The following is a 22,723-nucleotide window of genomic DNA, read 5'->3' as shown; positions in this document are numbered from 1 at the left end:
ATTGTCTTTCAGCCATGACTGTATGATACGAGATTTAGTCACCACACAGCAAGAGGTAGCAGCAAGCTGGGCTGATGTGGCAATGCGTACTAGTAAGTAAATGGCCATAGCATTTAGTTCAAATCTGTCCACTGCCCACTACTCAGTTCCACACAACCATTCTCATCCTGCAGTCCAGGAAGTTTTATGGAGTCATAGTGTTATACCGCATGGAAACAGGCCCTTTAAGCCATTAACTGTGCACCGAGTCTTAAGCACCATTCCAGGATGAGAGAAAAGGAAGCTGTCAGGGGCGTAAAAAGGGTACTGAGGACACAGGAATGCAACTCCAAATGCTTCGAAAGATTGAAACCAGCTGAGGAGAATACTTGCAAGAAACATTTGCAGAGTAGAGACGACCTGATTTTTTTGTCAATCATTATCTTAAGTAATTAAATTACCTATCCGAATGATTAAGTTTCTTGCACAATGTGACTGATGTTGCTGGTGGAACTCAGGAGAATGGCGTGGGTGTGATTGAATGCAAAGAGAATGTGTAAAAGAATCACACATAAGCAGTTCTCAAGGATATTCAGGAGAACTGACCCAATTAATCTCAAAACGATGGTGATTTAAGGAACATTTTTCACCATATTTTTTTTTAAAAAGACCAACAGTTGTGTGCTGGTGTGTTTAGAGTTAAAATGGTAAACCTAGCTAGAGTATTATGTCTGACTGCCCCTGTGTGAAATCTATACTTAGTCTGTCACATACTTAAACAGAATTAATTAGATCTGATTAGAGGACCAGCTTTGCAGACGTAATTAGGGATCATTACTGGAACAAAACAGCATGATGCACATCTCATTTGCAGAATATGTGGGAGAGTATTCTTTTGAAACAGCCCATTAACACCACCCCACCCACTACCCGCAGTCCAAAGAAAAGAAAGATTCAACTTATGAAGTTTGGCTTCCATAACCAATAAAACCCCAAAAGAACATATTAATGAAAATAGCAAGGAATCTCTTTCAAGTGAATCGTGCCCAGGAATTTGATTTTTGTTTGGGGGGGGGGGGGGTGAATAAAAGATTGTGCTAATTGTTAGAAAGAAGACTCATTAAGTTTGTACTAATGAGATGGTCCCAGTCCATGCAGGGCTCATTACTCTGCATGCCAGAAGAGGTGTATGCTTTAGAGGCATGGTGTAGAATGCCATACATTGTAGTTAATTAGGAAGAGAGTTTGAGAGACTGCTGAATGAACAGTGCCTGGGAACGTAGAAATTCTTCCTTGGAAAGATAGTTGTGACTTTAGACCACCCAGAAGTTCACTAAGCTGCCCAAAAGAAATAAACTGGGCATCATGAAGAGTGGTTGGCTGCGAGAATGACAATCACCTAGTAGAGAGTCCAGTTTCTAGTTTGATGCCCTTATAAGGGTAGCTGCTCTCTGGCTTGCTAGTCACTCCCAGGGTTTTCTTTCTTGCCAAACTACTTGGAAGAAAGTAGGTATATTATCAACACATTCCCTGATGATTCTGTGGCAGGAAAATCGCATTACACTGGGTACTACCTGGCATGTTTGATGATCTTCCTCCATAAGTTGTAACACAATCACTTTACTTTTATATCTGCATAATAACACACTGTTATCAGATTTAATATTTCTGTTTTCCTTGTGCACTTTGCTGATTGCAGCAATATTTTTACCACAGTCAGAACAAATTGGATTAGTTTATTGTCATAAATATCAGGATGTAACAAACTTTCTTGTTCACATGAAGCTCACAGAGTAAACAGTAATAATAAATACGATTATAAGACCATAAGATATAGGAGCAGAATGAGGCCATTTGGCCCATTGAGTCTTCTCCATCATGGCTAATCCTATTTTCCTCTCAGCCCCTCTCCTGCTTTCTTTCCGTATCCCTTCAAGCCCTGACCAATGAAGAGTCTATCAACCTCTGTCTTAATACATACATAAAGACTTGACCTCCATAGCTGCCTGTGGCAAAGAATTCCACAGATTCACCACTCACTGGCTAAAAAATTTCTCTTAATTTCTGTTCTAAAAAGACACCCCTTAATTCTGAAGCTGTGTCCTCTATTCTTAGACAGCCCCCAAACAAAAAAAAAATCATCTCCACATCAACTCTATCAAGGCCTTTCAACATTTGATAAGTTTCAATGATGTCACGCTTCATTCTTCTGAATTCTAGTGAATGCAGGCCCCAGACCATCAAATGCTTATTATAAGACAGGACTTTAATCCTGGAATCATTTTCATGAACTTCCTTTGAACCACTCCAGTTTCAGCACATCCTTTCTTAGATAAGGGGACTAAAACTGCTCATCCTTGCTTTTATATTCAGTCCTCTTGAAATGAATGCTAACATCACAATTGCCTTCCTCAACACCAACTCAACATGCACAATAACCTTCAGGGAATCCTGCCTGAGGACTCCCAAGTCACTTTGCACTTCAGATTTTTGAATATTCTCTCATTTAGAAAACAGTTTACCCTTTTATTTCTTCTACTAAAGTGCATGACTATATACTTCCCAACACTGTATTCCATACACCATTTCTAATGCCTCCATGATCTTTTCAGCCATCTCTTTCAGATCCTTGGGCTGTATCACATTTGATCCAGGTGACTTTTCTACCTTTAGAACTTTCAGTTTCCCAAGAACCTTTGCCCTAGAAATGGTAACTTCACACACATCTGTCCCCTGGCACTCTCGATCTTCAGGCATAGGACTAGTGTCTTTCACAGTGAAGAGAGATGCAAAATACTTACTCAGTTTGTCTGCCATTTCCTTGTCTCCATTATTGCCTCTCCAGCATCATTTTCCAGTAGTCCCATATCAACTCTTGCCTCTCTTTTACACTTAATATTTCTGAAGAAACTTCTGGAATCCTCTTTAATATTATAGGCTGGCTTACCTTCATATTCCATCTTTTCCTTATTTCTGACTTTCTTATTTACCTTCTGTTGGTTTTTAAAAGCTTCCCAATCCTTGAACTCCCACTAATTTTCACTCTATTATATGCCCTCTCTTTGGCTTTTACGTTGGTTTGATTTCTCCTGTTTGCCCCACTTATGTCCTCCTGCCTTTAGAATACTTGCTCTTTTTTGGGATGTATATATCCTGCGCATTCCAAATTGCTCTCAGAAATGCCAGCTATTGCTGCTCTGCCATTGTCCCAGCTAGTGTTCTTGTCCAATCAATTTTCGCCAGCTCCTCTCTCATGCCTCTGTAATTCCCTTTACTCCACTGTAATACTGATCCACCTGACTTTAGCTTCTCCTTCTCAATGGCTGGGTGAATTCTATCATATTATAAGCACTCAACCCTAAGGGTTTCTTTACCTTAAGCTCTCTAATCAGTTCTGGTACATTGCACAACATTCAACCTAGAATAGCTGATCCCTAATGGGCTCAAACACAAGCTGCTCTGAAAAGTCATCTCAAAGGCACTCTCAAAACTCCCCCTCTTGTGATTCAGTACCAACCTGATACTTCCAATCTACTGCCTATTGAAATTCCCCATGACAATAAATACAAGTCATGTGAGCAGGGGGCACGAGATAGATAGGCAAGGTGGTGGGCCCAGAGTTGAAATCCTGGAGTCCGGGGTCCTGCGATCAGCTAATACTGGGGTTGATACCATTGGTTGTACATCCAAAAGGTCTATTGGAAGTACACAAGATGAAGCCCTGGGTTTTTGAGTCTGAAGTTCACTTCAGGCTTATGTCCCCGAATCCACTGCCTGTCCTGGGGTTGGTGGACTATCTGTGAATGTGTGTGAAGGAGGAAAGGGAATTGACTGGCAGTTGTTTTATTGCTTGTTGTGTTCTGTTTGTTGCCTGTGTTGTTCTGCTGAACACTATGGGCATGCTGTGTTGGCGCTGGAATGAGTGGGGCACTTGCGGACTGCCCCCAGCATATCTTTGGGTTGTTCTGGTTGTTTACGCAAATGATGCATTTTTCTGTATGTTTTGATGTACGTATAATAAATAAATGAATCTGATTCTGTTCTGAATTGGAAAAACAAGCACAAAGCAGCAGAATTGTGTTTCAATTACAAGACTGAAAAAGTGAAGTGTGCATGTCATTGAGCCTTGAGACGCAGTTCACATCATTTGGTATATGTCGGACATAGAGTGCCTAAACTCCATGTTTCTGCATTGCATAGATCTGCTCCATATTGCACAGAGACAGCAAAGAAACAGGCTCTTCCGCTAATCAAGACTGCACTGAATCTTATAGTAATCCTACAGTAATCACACATTTTGTTCTCCAATATTCCCATCAACTCTCCTGCAAATTCAATCACTGACCTACACACTAGGGACAATCTACAGCAGCTAATTAACCTATCTATTTCTATGTCCTTGGAATGTGTAAGGAAACTGGACCATGCGAATGAAAGCCAAAGCCAAAGCCAAATGTGCAAATTCTACACAAAGAGCACCCAAAGTCAGGGTTGAACCCAGACTTCTGGCTGTGCAATTGATCCACCCCATCTACTTCATGACGTTTGCTTTAGATGAAGCATGTGGATCCATGGGCAACATAAAGAACATACGTCTCGATGTTTGCTGCTGGTGGTGTTGATGTGCTTATCTTCCCTTTGTCATCTATCTGTACTGAGGATGAATGGAACATATGTTAGGCAAGTTTGCACTGGAACTAACCTGCCTGCCTCAAATTCACCTTTCATGGGATGCCAGTAATCCTACTATCAACTTATGACCACATAGCTCAAAGTAAATTTATCATCGAAGTATATATGTGTCATCATATACAATCCTGAGATTCATTTTCTTGTGGGCATACTCAGTAAGTCCATAATAGAATTAATGAAAGACTGCACCAACTTGGGTGTTCAACCAGTGCACAAAAGACAACAAACTGTACAAATACAAAAATAAATAAATAATAATGATAAATAAACAAAGAAGCAATAAATATTGAGAACATGAGGTAAAGAGTCCTTGAAAGTGAGTCAATAGGTTGTGGGAACATTTCAATGATGAAGTGAAATTGAGTGACTGATGCACCATCAATAACTCTCTCTGAGACATAAAGGCGAGATATCGGCTTTTATTGACTGGAAGAAGGAACAAGCAGTGAGTGACCACCATACTACATCCTGGAGACTGAGAGGCCGGACTCAGACCTCAATCGCCTTTATACCGGGATCAGTGGGAGGAGCCACAGGAGCAGTCAGCAGGGGGCGTGTCCAGACAGGTATATGTAGTTCACCACAGTGACATTATCCTCTCTGGTTTAAGAGCCTGATGATTGAGGGGTAGTAACTATTCCTGAACCTGGTGGTGTGAGTCCTGAGGCTCCTGTATCTTCTTCTTGATGGAGGCAGTAAGAAGAGAGAATGTCCTGGATGATGGGTATCCCTGATGATGAATGCTGGTCCTCTGCGACAATGTTCCCAATAGCTCCCAAGATGACTGTGGTGGCTAGTTTATGAGGCAAGGAAATCCACCATCAGCAAACAGACACCATAAGTAAAGACTCTCCCAGGAACTAAATACGTGAAAAACAATTAAAGAATAAGAACCACAATACAGTACATTGATTTAAATTCAGATTCAACTTCTGTTAACGGATTGAAAATACCAAAGTAATTGTTTATGAGATGATTACAGTTAGGTTTTGTAATTTAAAAGCATAAAACTAATTCAAAGGAAGACATGGGAGCCTGAAATGTGAGTCTAACTTCAGAAGGGAAGGAGGGAAAAGAGGAGAGCAGTAGTGATAGGGGATTTGATAATTAGGGGGACAGATAAGAAGTTCTGTGGGAGTGTTTGAGAATCCCAGATGGTCTGTTGCCTCCCCGGTGCCAGGGTCCATGATATCTTGGATCAAGTTCTCAGTATTCTCAAGAGGGAGGGTGAGCAGCCCGATGTGGTGGTCCATGTAGGGACCAATGACATGGATAGGAAGAAAGAGGAGGTACTGCAAAGAGAATTTAGGGAGTTAGGTGCAAAGTTGAAAGACAGGACCTCCAAGGTTTGCAATCTTAGGATTGTTACCCTTGCCACGTACTAGTGAGGCTAGAAATAGGAAGATAATGCAGCTAAATACATGGCTAAGGAGTTGGTGCAGGAGGGAGAGCTTCATATTTCTGGACAATTGAGCCTTGTTTCAGGGAAGGTGGGACCCGTTCTGACGGGACAGGTTGCAACTGAAATGGAGGGGGACTAATATCCTTGCGGGAAGGTTTGCTAGTGCTGCTCTGGGTGGTTTAAACTAGATTTGCAGGGGGAGGGGAACCAGAGTGTTAGAGCAGATAGTGAGATGGAGGATAAAGGTCATGCGAGAGCTGCAAGTATAGTGCATGGAGTAAAGCCAGATCTAGCATATAAAGAGGCTTTGATGAAAGAGAAGCAGAATAAAGGGTGTACAGGTAGTAAGGTAGAAGGACTAAAGTGTGTGTACTTCAATACAAGAAGTATCAGGAACAAAGGTGATGAACTGAGAGCTTGGATACATAATTGGAGTTATGATGTAGTGGCCATTACAGAGCCTTGGCTGGCACCAGGGCAGGAATGGATTCTCAATATTCCTGGATTTCAGTGCTTTAAAAGGGATAGAGAGGGAGCAAAAGGGAGGAGGGGTGGCATTGCTCATCAGGGATACAATTACAACTACAAAAAGGGTGGGTAACGTAGCAGGATCCTCTTTTGAGTCAGTATGGGTGGAAGTCAGGAACAGGAAGGGAGCAGTTACTCTATTGTGAGTATTCAATAAGCCCCCAGGTAGCAGCAGAGATACCGAGGGGCAGACTGGGAGGCAGATTTTGGAAAGGTGCAAAAATAACAGAGTTGTTATCATGGGTGACTAACTTCCTTACTATTGATTGGCACTTGTTTAGTTCCAATGGTTTAGACGGGGCAGAGTTTGTTAAGTGTGTCCAGGATGGATTCCTGTCACAGTATGTTGACAGGCCGACTAGGGGGAATGCCATACTAGATCTAGTATTAGGTAACGAACCGGGTCAGGTCACAGATCTGTCAGTGGGTGAGCATCTGGGGGACAGTGATCACCGCTCCCTGACCTTCAGCATTATCATGGAAAAAGATAGAATCAGAGAGGACAGGAAAATGTTTAATTGGGGAAGGGCAAATTATAAGGCTATAAGGCTAGAACTTGTGGGTGTGAATTGGGATGATGTTTTTGCAGGGAAATGTACTATGGACATGTGGTTGATGTTTAGGGATCGCTTGCAGGATGTTAGGGATAAATTTGTCCCGGTGAGGAAGATAAACAACGGTTGGGTGAAGGAACCACGGCTGACAATTGAGGCGGAGAATCTAGTCAGATGGAAATAGGCAGCATATGTAAGGTTTAGGAAGCAAGGATCAGATGAGTCTATTGAGGAATATAGGGTAGCAAGAAAGGAGCTTAAAAAGGGGCTGAGGAGAGCAAGCAGGGGGCATGAGAAGGCCTTGGCGAGTAGGGTAAAGGAAAACCCCAAGGTGTTCTTCAACTATGTGAAGAACAAAAGGTTGACAGGGGTGAAGATAGGACCGATTAGACACAAAGGTGGGAAGATGTGCCTGGAGGCTGTGGAAGTGAGCGGTCCCCAATGAGTACTTCTCTTCAGTATTCACCACTGAGAGGGAACTTGATGACGGTGAGGACAATATGAGTGAGGTTGATGTTCTGGAGCATGTTGATATTAAGGGAGAAGAGGTGTTGGAGTTGTTAAAATACATTAGGACAGATAAATTCCTGGGGCCTGATGGAATATTCCCCAGGCTGCTCCATGAGGCAAGGGAAGAGATTACTGAACCTCTGGCTAGGATCTTTATGTCCTTGTTGTCCACGGGAATGGTACTGGAGGATTAGAGGGAGGTGAATGTTGTCCCCTTGTTCAAAAAAGGTAGGAGGGATAGTCCAGGTAATTATAGACCAGTGAGCCTTAAGTCTGTGGTGGGAAAGCTGTTGGAAAAGATTCTTAGAGATAGGATCTATGGGCATTTAGAGAATCATGGTCTGATGAAGGACAGTCAGCATGACTTTGTGAAGGGCAGATTGTGTCTAACAAGCCTGATAGAGTTCTTTGAGGAGGTGACCAGGCATATAGATGAGGGTAGTGCAGTGGATGTGATCTACATGGATTTTAGTAAGGCATTTGACAAGGTACCACATGGTAGGCTTATTCAGAAAGTCAGAAGGCATGGGATCCAGGGAAGTTTGGCCAGGTGGATTCAGAATTGGCTTGCCTGCAGAAAGCAGAGGGTCGTGGTGGAGGGAGTACATTCAGATTGGAGTGGTGTCCCACAAGGATCGGTTCTGGGACCTCTACTTTTTGTAATTTTTATTAATGACCTGGATGTGGAGGTGGTGGTGTTGTGGATGGTGTTGAGGATTGTCAAAGATTGCAGAGAGACATTGATGGGATGCAGAAGTGGGCTGAGAAGTGGCAGATAGAGTTCAACATGGAGAAGTATGAGGTGGTATACTTTTGAAGGACAAACTCCAAGGCAGAGTACAAAGTAAATGGCAGGATACTTGGGAGTGTGGAGGAACAGAGGGATTTGTGGGTACATGTCCACAGATCCCTGAAAGTTGCCTCACATGTAGATAGGGTAGTTAAGAAAGCTTATGGAGTGTTAGCTTTCATAAGTTGAGGGATAGAGTTTAAGAGTCGCGAGTTAATGATGCAGCTCTATAAAACTCTAGTTAGGCCACACTTAAGAGTACTGTGTCCAGTTCTGGTTGCCTCACTATAGGAAGGACGTGGAAGCATTGGAATGGGTACAGAGGAGATTTACCAGGATGCTACCTGGTTTAGAGAGTATGCGTTATGTTCAGAGATTAAGGGAGCTAGGGCTTTACTCTCTGGAGAGAAGTAAGATGAGAGGAGACATGATAGAGGCATACAAGATATTAAGAGGAATAGACAGAGTGGACAGCAAGTGCCTCTTCCCTAGGGCACCACTGCTCAGTACAAGAGGACATGGCTTTAAGGTAAGGGGAGGGAAGTTCAAGGGGAATATTAGAGGAAGGTTTTTCACTCAGAGAGTGGTTGGTGCATGGAATGCACTGCCTGAGTCAGTGGTGGAGGCAGATACACTAGTGAAATTTAAGAGACTACTAGACAGGTATATGGAGGAATTTAAGGTGGAGGGTTATATGGGAGGCAGGGTTTAAGTGTTGGCACAACATTGTGGGCCGAATGGCCTGTACTGTGCTGTATTGTTCTTTGTATGAGCCGTGCCATAATGGTAACTCTTTTTTTTTTGGCAACACAGGTTTCTGTTTGAACGTTGCAATTTTGTTCATGCTACCTTTCGTTCCTGACTGCAAATCAATTTTGTCTCTGTCTGCTGTTTTTATTGATACAGCAATTTCAACTACTCCTTCGAAAGTGAGTTGTGCTTCTGTCAACAGCCATTTTTGAAAGTTTTCTTTTAAACTTCCACAAACTAATTGATTTCTCAATGCATTATAAAGCCTGTTACAAAACTGACAATGCAAAGACAATCTCCAGTTCAGCCACGTACACTGAAATAGACTCAATAGGTACATTTAATGTCAGAGAAATGTATACAATATACATTCTGAAATTATTCCCCGGGGCCAGATGGAATATTCTCCAGGCTGCTCCATGAGACAAAGGAAGAGATTGCTGAGCCTCTGGCTAGGATCTTTATGTCCTCATTGTCCATGGGAATGGTACTGGAGGATTGGAGGGAGGCGAATGACAGCGCATCCTGAAGTTCTTTTGCTTTTCAAACAGAGGAGCGCCCCAAAGAATGAATCACAGTTAAATGTTGAACCCCAAAGTCCCCCAGATCCCCCTCCCACGCATAAACAGCAGCAAAGCGATGATTCCCCCTCCACCAGCAAAAAAGTATCGGCACCCTCAAACAGTCAAGCAGTCAGCAGTCAAGCATTATTAAGACACAGACTTGCTGAATCCCAAATACTACTCATTCATCCAGTAATTCAACACACCACAGGCTCTCTCTAATAAGGGAAGACAGAATGGGGCGGAGCTTAGGATGATGGCATCTAACGGCGACTCCTTTGCTTGCATCTTTGGAAACAACTTCATTTCTATCTTATATCTCTTTTTTCCTTTCCAGGGTTCTTTTGAAGACCCTGACCTGGAGTTACACATTGACTTTGGTTCTTTGCGGATATGGGACCTGCTCTCAGGGCAGTTATCTCCCCCGTTTCACAGTGAGAGGGGAGGCATAATAAAACAACTCACCGATTTATGGTGTTAAAAGTCTGCTGCGTTGCTTTTTCCGAGCTCTGTGCCCAAAGATCTCAAGTCTCTAGGCACACAGCCAACAGCCAGCTTGCTGCTTTTGTTCTTCCATTTACTCCCACAATACACCAGTTTTCTGCAGTGGCGCCAACCTCGAATCGCTCACCTCCAGAGCCACGAAAATCCGACACCCTGAAGGTGCACTAGTCTTCCAGGCCTCATCCTTGGCATGTCAAAAAGTGGCCGGTTGTGAGGCCCTGAGAGTAGGTCCCATTCCCGCAAAGAAGACAGCGAGGTTTTGAGAAGAAGTGCGGCGGCGACCATTTTCAAATTGCTTCTCAGATCGGAGTTCTGAGAGGCGTGACTGCGCAGGTGCGCGAAGGAGGCCTGGGAAGGAGGGAAGATATAAAAAGAACGCAGCCTTAAGCAGCGGGCAGCTTCGCTCGCCGGGAGCAGAGTGAGCCGGGAGCAGAGTGAGCCGGGAGCAGAGTGAGCCGGGAGCAGAGTGAGCTGGCAGCAGAGTGAGCCGGGAGCAGAGTGTAGGGCTTGGGCTCAGAGGGCTTAGGTGGAAGAGGGCACAGTAGGCTTATCTTTTAGTTCTCCTTATTATTTTCAGTTATTTGGGAGGTATGAGTGTGAGGGCAGCTTGTTGTTCTCGGTGTTGGATGTGGGAGATCCTGGAGTCTCCGAGCCTCCCGGACGTCCACATTTGCGCCAGATGCGCTGAACTGCAGCTCCTGAGGGACCGAGTTAGGGAACTGGAGCTACAGCTCGATGACCTTCGCCTGGTCAGGGAGAGTGAGGAGGTGATAGAGAGGAGTTACAGGCAGGTGGTCACTCCGGGGCCATGGGAGGCAGATAGGTGGGTCACGGTCAGGAAGGGGAAGAGGCAGGTACTAGAGAGTACCCAGTGGCTGAACCCCTTGACAATAAGTACTCATGTTTGAGTACTGTTGGGGGGGGGGGGAACAGCCTACCTGGAGGAAGTGACAGTGGCCGGGCCTCCGGCACAGAGGACAGCCCTGTAGCTCAGAAGGGTAGGGATAGAAGAAAGAGGACCATAGTAATAGGGGACTCGATAGTCAGGGGTTCAGACAGGCGGTTCTGTGGAGGTGATCGGGAGTCCCGGATGGTATTTGCCTCCCTGGTGCCAGGGTTCGGGACGTTTCTGATCGCGTCCAAGATATCCTGAAGTGGGAGGGTGAGGAGCCAGAGGTCGTGGTACATGTAAGTACCAATGACGTAGGTAGGAAAGGGGAAGAGGTCCTGAAACGAGAGTACAGGGAGTTAGGAAGGCAGTTAAGAAGAAGGACCGCAAAGGTAGTAATCTCGGGATTACTGCCTGTGCCACGCGACAGTGAGAGTAGGAATAGAATTAGGTGGAGGATGAATGCGTGGCTGAGGGATAGGAGCAGGGGGCAGGGATTCAAGTTTCTGGATCATTGGGACCTCTTCTGGGGCAGGCGTGATCTGTTCAAGAAGGACGGCTTACACTTGAATCCTGGGGGGACCAGTATCCTAGCGGAGAGGTTTGCTAGGGCTACAGAGCAGACTTTAAACTAGTAAGATGGGGGGGGGGGGGGGCGGGAATCAATTTGAGGAAACTATGGGAGAGGAGGTTAGTTCACCAGTAGAGCAAGTAAGTAGACAGTGTGTGAGGGAGGAAAGGCAGGTGATGGAGAAGGGATGCGCTCAGCTCGAAGATGTAGGGGAGAAGAAAGAAAAGGATAATAAATTTGAATGCATTGTTAGGGATGAAAAGAGAGGAGGAGGTGGAGAGTATCTTAAATATATCTATTTTAATGCTAGGAGCATTGTAAGAAAGGTGGATGAACTTAAAGCGTGGATTGCTACCTGGAATTATGATGTTGTAGCTGTTAGTGAAACATGGTTGCAGGAAGGGTATGATTGGCAACTAAATATTCCTGAATTTAGTTGCTTCAGGTGTGATAGAGTAGGAGGGGCCAGAGGAGGAGGTGTTGCATTGCTTGTCCGAAAAAATCTTATGGCGGTGCTTTGGAAGGATAGATTAGAGAGCTCCTCTAGGGAGGCTGTTTGGGTGGAATTGAGGAATGGGAAAGGTGCAGTAACACTGATAGGAGTGTTTTATAGGCCACCTAATGGGGAGTGTGAGTTGGAAGAGCAAATGTGTAAGGAGATAGCAGATATTTGTAGTAAACACAAGGTGGTGATTGTGGGAGATTTTAATTTTCCACACGTAGATTGGGAAGCTCATTCTGTAAAAGGGCTGGATGGTTTAGAGTTTGTGAAATGTGTGCAGGATAGTTTTTTGCAACAATACATAGAAGTACCGACTAGAGATGGGGCAGTTTTGGATCTTTTGTTAGGGAATGCGATGGGTCAGCTGATAGATGTATATGTTGGGGAGCACTTTGGGTCCAGTGATCACAATAGCATTAGCTTCAATATAGTTATGGAGAAGGACAGGACTGGACCTAGAGTTGAGATTTTTGATTGGAGAAAGGCTAACTTTGAGGAGGTGCGAAGGAATTTAGAGAGAGTGGATTGGGTCATGTTGTTTTATGAGAAGGATGTAATAGAGAAATGGAGGTCATTTAAGGGTGAAATTATGAGGGTACAGAATCTTTATGTTCCTGTTAGGTTGAAAGGAAAGGTTAAAGGTTTGAAAGCTCCATGGTTTTCAAGAGATATTAGAAACTTGGTTTGGAAAAAGAGGGATGTCTACAATAGATATAGGCAGCATGGAGTAAAGGAATTGCTCGAGGAATATAAAGAATGTAAAAGGAATCTTAAGAAAGGGATTAGAAAAGCTAAAAGAAGATATGAGGCTGGTTTGGCAAATAAGGTGAAAGTAAATCTGAAAGGTTTCTACAGTTAGAGGATAGTGAGGGATAAAATTGGCCCCTTAGAGAATCAGAGCAGTCAGCTATGTCTGGAGCCAAGGGAGATGGGAGAGATTTTGAATGATTTCCTCTTCGGTATTCACTAAGGAGAAGGATATTGAATTGTGTAAGGTGTGGGAAACAAGTAAGGAAGTTATGGAACCTATGACAATTAAAGAGGTGGAAGTACTGGCGCTTTTAAGAAATTTAAAAGTGGATAAATCTCCGGATCCTGACAGGATATTCCCCAGGACCTTGAGGGAAGTTTGTGTAGAGATGGCAGGAGCTCTGACGGAGATCTTTCAGATGTCATTAGAAACGGGGATTGTGCCGGAGGATTGGCGTATTGCTCATGTGGTTCCATTGTTTAAAAAGGGTTCTAGAAGTAAGCCGAGCAATTATAGACCTGTCAGTTTGACATCAGTGGTGGGTAAATTAATGGAAAGTATTCTTAGAGATAGTATTTATAATTAATTGGATAGACAGGATCTGATTAGGAGTAGCCAGCATGGATTTGTGCATGGAAGGTCATGTTTGACAAACCTTATTGAATTTTTTGAAGAAGTTACGAGGAATGTTGACGAGGGTAAGGCAGTGGATGTAGTCTATATGGACTTCAGCAAGGCCTTTGACAAAGTTCCACATGGAAGGTTAGTTAAGAAGGTTCAGTCGTTAGGTATTAATGCTGGAGTAATAAAATGGATTCAACAGTGGCTAGATGGGAGATGCCAGAGAGTAGTGGTGGATAATTGTTTATCGGGATGGAGGCCAGTGACTAGCGGGGTGCCTCAGGGATCTGTTTTGGGCCCAATGTTGTTTGTAATATACATAAATAATCTGGATGATGAGGTGGTAAATTGGATTAGTAAGTATGCCGATGATACTAAGGTAGGAGCTGTTGTGGATAATGAGGTGGGTTTTCAAAGCTTGCAGGGAGATTTATGCCGGTTAGAAGAATGGGCTGAACGTTGGCAGATGGAGTTTAATGCTGAGAAGTGTGAGGTTCTACATTTTGGCAGGAATAATCCAAATAGAACATACAGGGTAAATGGTAGGGCATTGAGGAATGCAGTGGAACAGAGAGATCTAGGAATAACAGTGCATAGTTCCCTGAAGGTGGAGTCTCATGTAGATAGGGTGGTGAAGAAGGCTTTTGGAATGCTGGCCTTTATAAATCAGAGCATTGAGTACAGAAGTTGGGATGTAATGTTGAAATTGTACAAGGCATTGGTAAGGCCAAATTTGGAATATTGTGTACAGTTCTGGTCACCGAATTATAGGAAAGATATCAATAAATTAGAGAGAGTGCAAAGATGATTTACTAGGATGTTACCTGGGTTTCAGCACTTAAGTTACAGAGAAAGGTTGAACAAGTTAGGTCTCTATTCATTGGAGCGTAGAAGGTTGAGGGGGGATTTAATCGAAGTATTTAATATTTTGAGAGGGATAGATAGAGTTGACGTGAATAGGCTGTTTCCATTGAGAGTAGGGGAGATTCAAACGAGAGGACATGATTTGAGAGAAAGGGGGCAGAAGTTTAAGGGAAACACAAGGGGGTATTTCTTTACTCAGAGAGTGATAGCTGTGTGGAATGAGCTTCCTGTAGAAGTAGTAGAGGCCAGTTCAGTTGTGTCATTTAAGGTAAAATTGGATAGGTATATGGACAGGAAAGGAGTGGAGGGTTATGGGCTGAGTGCGGGTAGGTGGGACTAGGTGAGATTAAGAGTTTGGCACAGACTAGGAGGGCCGAGATGGCCTGTTTCCGTGCTGTGATTGTTATATGGTTATATGGTTATATAACCAAAGTCAACGTGCAACTCCAGGTCAGGGTCTTCAAAGGAACCCTGAAAAGGAAAAAAGAGATATCAAAGATAGAAATAAAATTGTTTCCAAAGATGCAAGCAAAGGAGTCATCATTAGATGCCATAATCCTAAGCTCCGCCCCATTCTGTCCTTTTTTTGTTCCACTTATGATGCCTAAAGCATTCTGCAATCAACAATAGTTTCAGTTCTGAACGTCCCAGAATCACTTTCAGTATATCAGCAAAGCTTCTTTTGGATGGTTTGGTTGGAGCAGTTAAACTTTGAAGCAAACTGTATGCCTTTAAACCCGATGCACCAAGCAAAATTGGTACTCATTTCTCATTGACTATTTCATTTGCTTCAAAGTACTATTCAATTAGCTCAGTATACATGAGCCAGTTATCTCCTGTGGAATCAAACATGCCAATCTTTCCAATGTACCCAGATATTTCTGCTCTTTTTTTTAATCATTATTATCACCTGTTATTCACTTTTTATGAACCTGTGAATTCTTCCATTTTCTAACTTCTTAAAAACTCTATTATATCTTCCCTTCTGTGCTGCCTTTTTGAACTCATCAGTCTCTGCACATGCTGGGCTGCATTTATTTTTAGTTTGAACATCTCGTTGCACTTCAATGGGTTACTAGCTACCTCAAATTCATTTTAAAAGTACCCTGTCACCACTTTTATGTTTTGTAACTTCAAAACATTAAGCTAATTCAAAGGAAGATACAGGAATCCAAAATGTGAGTCTAACTTTATTCTTTACATTAAGATAGGAGTTCATGTATCACATGTACTTACACATGTAACCCACAATGAATTATTTAAATGAACAAGAATGCTTAATCAAGAATGTTATATACTGTAGATACAAAGTTATTCAACTATTACTGAAATATTAAATACACAACAATCACTACCACATTGAAATGCAGTAAACCCTCCAGAAAAACTGGATATGAAAATAGAACAATAACAGTACAGCGAAGTACAGACCCTTCAGCCCTCAGTATTGTGCTGACACTTTAACCTATTTCAAAGTCAATCTAATCCTTCCCTCCCATATAGTCCTCCATTTCTCTTCCATTTATGTACTCATCTAAGAGTCTCTTAAATGTCTGTAATGTATCTGCTTCAACCACCACTCTGGTAGGATGTTCCTAGCACCTACCACTCTCTGACATATCCCCTATAATTGCTTCCATTGCGAATAAGAGAAATAGGTGTAGGCTGTCCACTCAATATATGCCTTTTACCATCTTATACATCTCTATAAAGTCACCTCTCATGCTTCTTCACTTCAAAAAGAAGAGCCCCACTTTGCTAAATCTTTCCTCTTAACACATGCTCTCTAATCCTGGCAACATCCTGGTGATCTCCTCCACACCCTCTCTAAAGCTTCTTCATTCTTCCTATGATGAGGCAACCAGAGCAGAACACAATATTACAAGAGTCATCTTACCAACTTACACAGTAACATTGAGGGATCTATGGACACGGACCCCAAGATCCCTTTGTTCCACCACATTGCTAAGAATCCAGTTAATAATTGTATTCTGCCTTCCAAAGTGTATCACTTCACACTGCTCCAGATTGAGCTCCATCTGCCACTTCTCAAACCAGCTCTTCATCCTATCAACATCCATTTCTAACCTATGACAACTTTCCACACTATCCACAACACACTTTCACTTCCTCATCAGTCATTTATAAAAATGACAGGGAGCACAGGCTTCAGAATAGAGTAACACTAGTCACTAACCTCCAGGCAGAATACACTCCATCTACTACCATCCATTGCTTTCCATGGACAAACCAATTCTGAATCCATGCAGCCAAGTTTCCTTGGATCCCATGCCCTGACTTTCTGAATGACAGTACCATGAAAAACCTTATCAAACATTTTACTAATATCCATACACACCACATCCACTTCTTTATCTTCATCCATTTATGTCACTTTTTTGAAAACCTCAATCAGTTTTCCCACTACTGACATAAGACTCATTGGTCTATAATTTGCAAAGTTTTCTCTATCTTTCTTGAATGAATGAATAATGCTTGCCAAACCCCAATCTTGTAGCCCTACTCCTGTGGGCAGTGAGGACACAGAGATCTTCAGGAATGGTACAGCAATTGATTCACTTGATTCCTGTAGTAACCTGAGGTATATCCCATCTGGCCTTGGGGATTTATCTATCTTAATGCTTTTCAAAAGTTCTAGCACATCCTCTTTTGTAACCTTGGCATATTCCAGCACATTAGCTAATTATTTGCTGACCTCACATTCATCAATGTCCCTCTCACTGGTGAGGTTTGAAGCAACGATTTCCCTCTTCTGACTCCAGGCATGTGTTTCCTCTTCTAACCCACCAAGAATCTAGTCATCCTCCTATTCTTCAGAAATGCTTGGGTTTTCCTTAATCTTATTCACTAAGACCTTCTCATGCCCTCTTCTTGCCCTGCTAAGTTCCTTCTTAAGATCATTCCCAGCTACATTATCGCTCTCCAGAGCTCTGCTTAATTTTTGCTTCCTAAACCTCAAGTAAGTTTCCTTCTTCTTATTGAATATCTACTCCTTTTCAGCTTTCAACATGGTTCCTTCACCCTACCAACCTTTCCCTGCCACAATGGGACAACCCTGTCCAGAAACCCAGGCAAGTGCTCCCTAAACAACCTCCACATTTCTGTTTTACATTTCCTGACAACATTTGTTCTGATTTTATGCTGCTAGGGTCCTGCCTAATGGCATCATAATGAGCTCTCCCCAAATTAAATACTTCCCCATACCGCCTGCTCCTATTGCTGTCCAAGGTGATAGTAAAGGTCAGGGAGTTGTGGCCACTGTCTCCGAAATGTTCAACTACTGATGTATCTCTTCCCTTGGTATGTTATAAGAATATAAAACCATAAGACAAGGAGCAGAATTAGGCCATTCAGCATATTGAATCTATTCTACCATTCAGTTATGGCTGATATATTATCCCTCTCAATCCCATTCTTCTGCCTTCTCCCCAGAACCTTTGATGTCCTTGCTAATCAAAAACCTATCAGATTCTACTTCAGATATAGCCAATGGCTTGCTCTCCACAGTCATTTGTGGCAATGTACTCCAAAATCCTCTGTCACCTCTCTTTAACTCTTCATATATCTGGAAAAATCTTTTGGTATTCTCTTTTATATTATTGGTTGGCATACTTTCATATTTCATCTTTACCCTCCTTTTGGTGTTTTTAGTTGCCTTCTGTTGGTTTTTAGAAGTTTCCCAATCTTCTAACTTCCCACCAATTTTTGTTATATCATAATCTCTCATTTTGCTTTTATGCTATCTTTGACTTCCCCTCGTCACCCATGTTGCTTTATCCTCCCTTCAGAATACTTCTTCATCTTGGAGATATATCTATCTTGCACCTTCCAAATTTCTCCCAGAAACTCCAGCCATTGCTGTTCTCCTCCCTCGGAGGGTTAGACACCCTGAGCCAATAAGCTGGTCCTGGACTTATTTCCACTTGTCATAATTTACTTCTTCTTATTATTATTGAATTATTTATGGTTTTATATTGCTATATCTCTACACTATTCTTGGTTGGTGCGACTGCAATGAAACCCAATTTCCCTCGGGATCAATAAAGTATGTCTGTCTGTCTGTCTACCATCAACCCTGCTAGTGTCCACTTCAAATCAATTTTGGCCATCTCCCCTCTCATGCCTCTGTAGTCTTCTTTACTTCACTGTAGTATGGATACATCTGATTTTACCTTTCCGCTCAAATGGCAGAGTGAACTCTGCCATATTTTGATCACTGCCTGTTAAGAATTCCTATACTGTGTACTCAGTGGGTTATCAGGGGCTGGAACATGGAGCTGAGAAGGGATTTATATCCAGCCTTTGGTGTTCCTGGTAATTCCGTGCTGAAGTGGGCAGGCATGGAAGTCTGCAATATGCTGAGACAAGCACTGTAGTTACTTGTCATGCTAACTTTCTACCACCATCCAGGGGACTAACTGCAACCTAACAATAATCCCCCCAAAATGGAAAGGAGAAGCAGCAATTTGACGAATCAGAAGAAGTTAAATATTTTAAATCAAAAGTAAACAGGTTAGGAAAATCATTTGAAAAAGGGAGGCCCGTCACTGAGCTCTCTCATAGTCGACAGTTCTTGCTTTGATAACTCATCTCTTCTTCAGTATTAGTACATTGTAAGGAGAGCCAACCTCTCAACAGTTTATTAAATATCAAATAATGAATTCCTGCATCAACAGGAGTGTGACTTATCAGAGTTTTTGTGAGAACATCTGGACAGTGAAGGTGCATATATCAGAATGCTCTTCATTGAATACAACCCGACGTTCAATATTAACATCGTTTCAAAACTAATCAATAAGCTCCGAGACCTAGGCCTCAATACCTCCTTGTGCAACTGGATCCTTGATTTCCTCACTTGCAGAACCGTGTGCTTAGCACCCTGCTCTACTCACTTTATACTAATGACTGCGAGGCTAAGCACAGCTCCAATACCATATTCAAGTTTGCTGATGATACCACAGTTGGCCGAATTAAAGGTGCTGACAAATTAGCACATAGAGCTTTGACCATAGGCCAATCTGGACATCAGAGTCCGGAGAGGAGGGGACTTCAATTAGATCCACTGCCTGAGGCAGGGATAGGTCGCAGCAGCATCTTAGAACTATGACCAGCAGCCAATCGGTGTTTGGAATTGATTAATAAGAACAAATTAAACTAAGGCAGCAGCATGCACAACAGCCATCATCTGAGTCGACATAGACTGCTGATCTTAAGGCTTTAGCTCTTCGAGGCTTCACTAAGAGAGAGCAAAGGAAAGAAAAGATCAAGTGTTTTTTCCTTCTGTTCTATATATCTGTTCAGCTAAGACAGTAGAGATGTCAGGCAGGGTAGTAAAACTCTCCTCTTGCAGGATGTGGGAGGACATGGAGATCTCCAGAGTCCCTGACCACTACAACTGTGAGAAGTGCATCCAACTGCAGCTTCTAACACTCGGGATAAGGAGTTGGAGCTGGAACTGGACAAATTCCAGATCATTCAGGAGGCCAAGGGAGTGATAGATAGGACACATGGAGAGGTAATTACACCCAAGGTGTAGGAGACAGGAAACTGGGTGACAGTCAGGAAGGGGAAAGAGGTTAAGGAGCCAGTGTAGAGTACCCCTGTGGCCATCCCCCCTCAACAACAGGTATACCACTTTGGATACTGTCACAGTGGTCAGTATCTAGAACTGAGTCTGCCTCTGTGACTCAGAATGAATGGGGAAGAAGAGGTACGCTGTGGTGATAGGGGAGTCGCTAGTTAGGGGAATGGACAGGAGGTTCTGTGGGCGAGAATGAGATTCCTGAATGATATGTTGCCTCCTGGGAGCCAGGATCCAGGATATCTTGGATCGAGTCCTCAGTGTTCTTAAGCGGAGGTTGAACAGCCAGGTCCATGTAGGTGTCAATGACATGGTAGGACGAGTGATGAGATGCTGCAGAGGCAGTTTGGGAAATTAGGTGCTAAGCTAAAGAGCAGGACCTCCAATGTTGTGATCTCAGGATTGCCACCTATGCCACGTGCTAATCAGGCAAGAAATAAGAAGATAATATGGTTTAACAGGTGGCTGAGGAGTTAGTGTGGGAGGGAAGGCATAAGATTTTTGGATCATTGGACTCCCAGGGAAGATGAGACCTGTACAGAAGGGACAGTTTGCACCTGAACTGGAAGGGGAGCAGCAATTCTGTCTGGAATTTATGGAAGCAAATCAGGAGGCACAGGATATATACATCCCAAAGAGGAACAAGTATTCTAAAGGAAAGATGACACAACTGAGGCTAACAAGAGAAGTCAAAGCCAACATAAAAGCTAAAGAGAGGGCATATAATAGAGCCAAAATTAGTGGGAAGTTAGAGGATTGGGAAGCTTTTAAAAACCAGCAGAAGGCAACTAAAAAAGTCATGAAACCCCTTTTTACTGGGCATCTTTGGAAATGTAGCTCATTAGCCACTCGTTAACAGTCACTAGACTTCCACGGCGAGAAACCCACCTTTCTCAGGCTTCGTACGTCAAGGGTGTATATGACTTTGGTCCCGCCAAACCTGTGAGGCTAGGATGTCTTGCCCTGGTTTGTGTGAATGCTGTGTGATTTATGGCTCCCAATTTCTTGGCCCATTGCCAAGAATAACATCGTACACTGCATACAATTATAAAGGAAGTATATTTCTGAACATTAACCAAAGAGTTATTAAAGAAAAGAAGATAAAAACAAAACAGGCCCATTATAATTAAACAGCCAAATGTGCACATAACTTGGAGCTCATCTTGAACTTGTCTGTCACTCATGGCTGGACCCTCAGTCTGCGTGAAAGCACACACCACCTACTGGGTGTTGTTCAAAATCCATTTCAAATAAACAGGTCTCCACAGGGTATTGATCCTTCCTCCTTGAAGTAATTCATTTGCAGAGAGCAACTTGTGCAACAGGGACAGCATTCTCAGCCTCTGTCTTCTCCCAGCTCCCACCAGAAAAGACCTCGATCCATACCAGTGTCCCTCACAAAAACTCTTCACTCAACATTCACTAGAACTTTTTCCCAATTCCACCACCCTGATTTGCTGACAACACTTTCCTAAATGAACAGCCAAGCCCCTAATCTCAGCTGAAATCTAAACAGGCTGTAAGTAGAACAGACTGCTCTTACAGAAAATCAAACACCTACAGCACAGCAGTAAAAATCTTAACCAGGACGTTCCAGTCAGATGGAAAAGATGGAATATAAGCCAGCCAATAATATTAAAGAGGATACCAAAAGTTTCTTCAGATACATAAAGTGTAAAAGGGAGGCGAGAATAGATATCAGACCACTGGAAAACAAAGCTGGAGAAGTAGTAGTGGGGGACAACGAAATGGGGAATAAAGTGAATAAGTAGTTTGTATCAATCTTCACTGTGGAACACACTAGCATTATGGTGGAAGTTCCAGGTATCAGGGGACATTAAGTGTGTGAAGTTAGCATAACTAGAGAGAAGGTTCTTGGGAAACTGAAAGGTCTGAAGGTGGATAAGTAACCTGGACCAGATGGTCTACACCCCATGTTCTGAAAGAGGTGGCTGAAGAGATTTTGGAGGCATTAGTAATGATCTTTCACGAATCACTTGATTCTGGAATTGTCTAGAAGACTGAAAAATTGCAAATGTCACTCCACTCTGCAAGAAGGGAGAGAGGCAGAAGAAAGGACACTATAGGCCAGTTAGTCTGACCTCAGTAGTTGGGAAGATGTTAGAGTTGATTATTAAGGATGACTTCTCAAGTTACTTGGAGGCACAAGATAAAATAGGCCATAGTCAGCATGGTTTCCTCAAAAGAAAACCTTGTCCTTCAAATCTTTTGGAATTCTTTGAAGAAATAGCAAGCAGCAGAGACAAAAGTGAGCCAGTTTTGTACTGTACACAACACAAAAGTGATGTTGTGTACTTGGATTTTCAGAAAGCCTTTGACAAGATGCCACACATGAGGTTGCTTAATAAGTTATGAACCCATGGTATTAAAGAAAAGATTCTAGCATAGATAAAGCAGTGGCTGATTGGCAGGAGGCAAAGAGTAGGGACAAAGGGAGCCTTTTCTGGTTGGCTGCCGGTGACTAGTGGTGTCACACAGGAATCTGTTTTGGGATTTATTATTTTTATGTCATATGCCAGTTATTTGGATGATGGAATTGATAGCTTTGTTGCAAACTTTGCAGACAATATGAAGATAGGTGGAGATGAAGGTATTTTTGAGGAAGTGTAGGAGCTACAGATGGACTTAGA

The sequence above is a fragment of the Hypanus sabinus genome, chromosome 2, assembly GCF_030144855.1.
Source record: "Hypanus sabinus isolate sHypSab1 chromosome 2, sHypSab1.hap1, whole genome shotgun sequence".
In the NCBI taxonomy this organism is placed as follows: domain Eukaryota; kingdom Metazoa; phylum Chordata; class Chondrichthyes; order Myliobatiformes; family Dasyatidae; genus Hypanus; species Hypanus sabinus.
Note: the sequence above shows the minus strand (reverse complement) of the source record.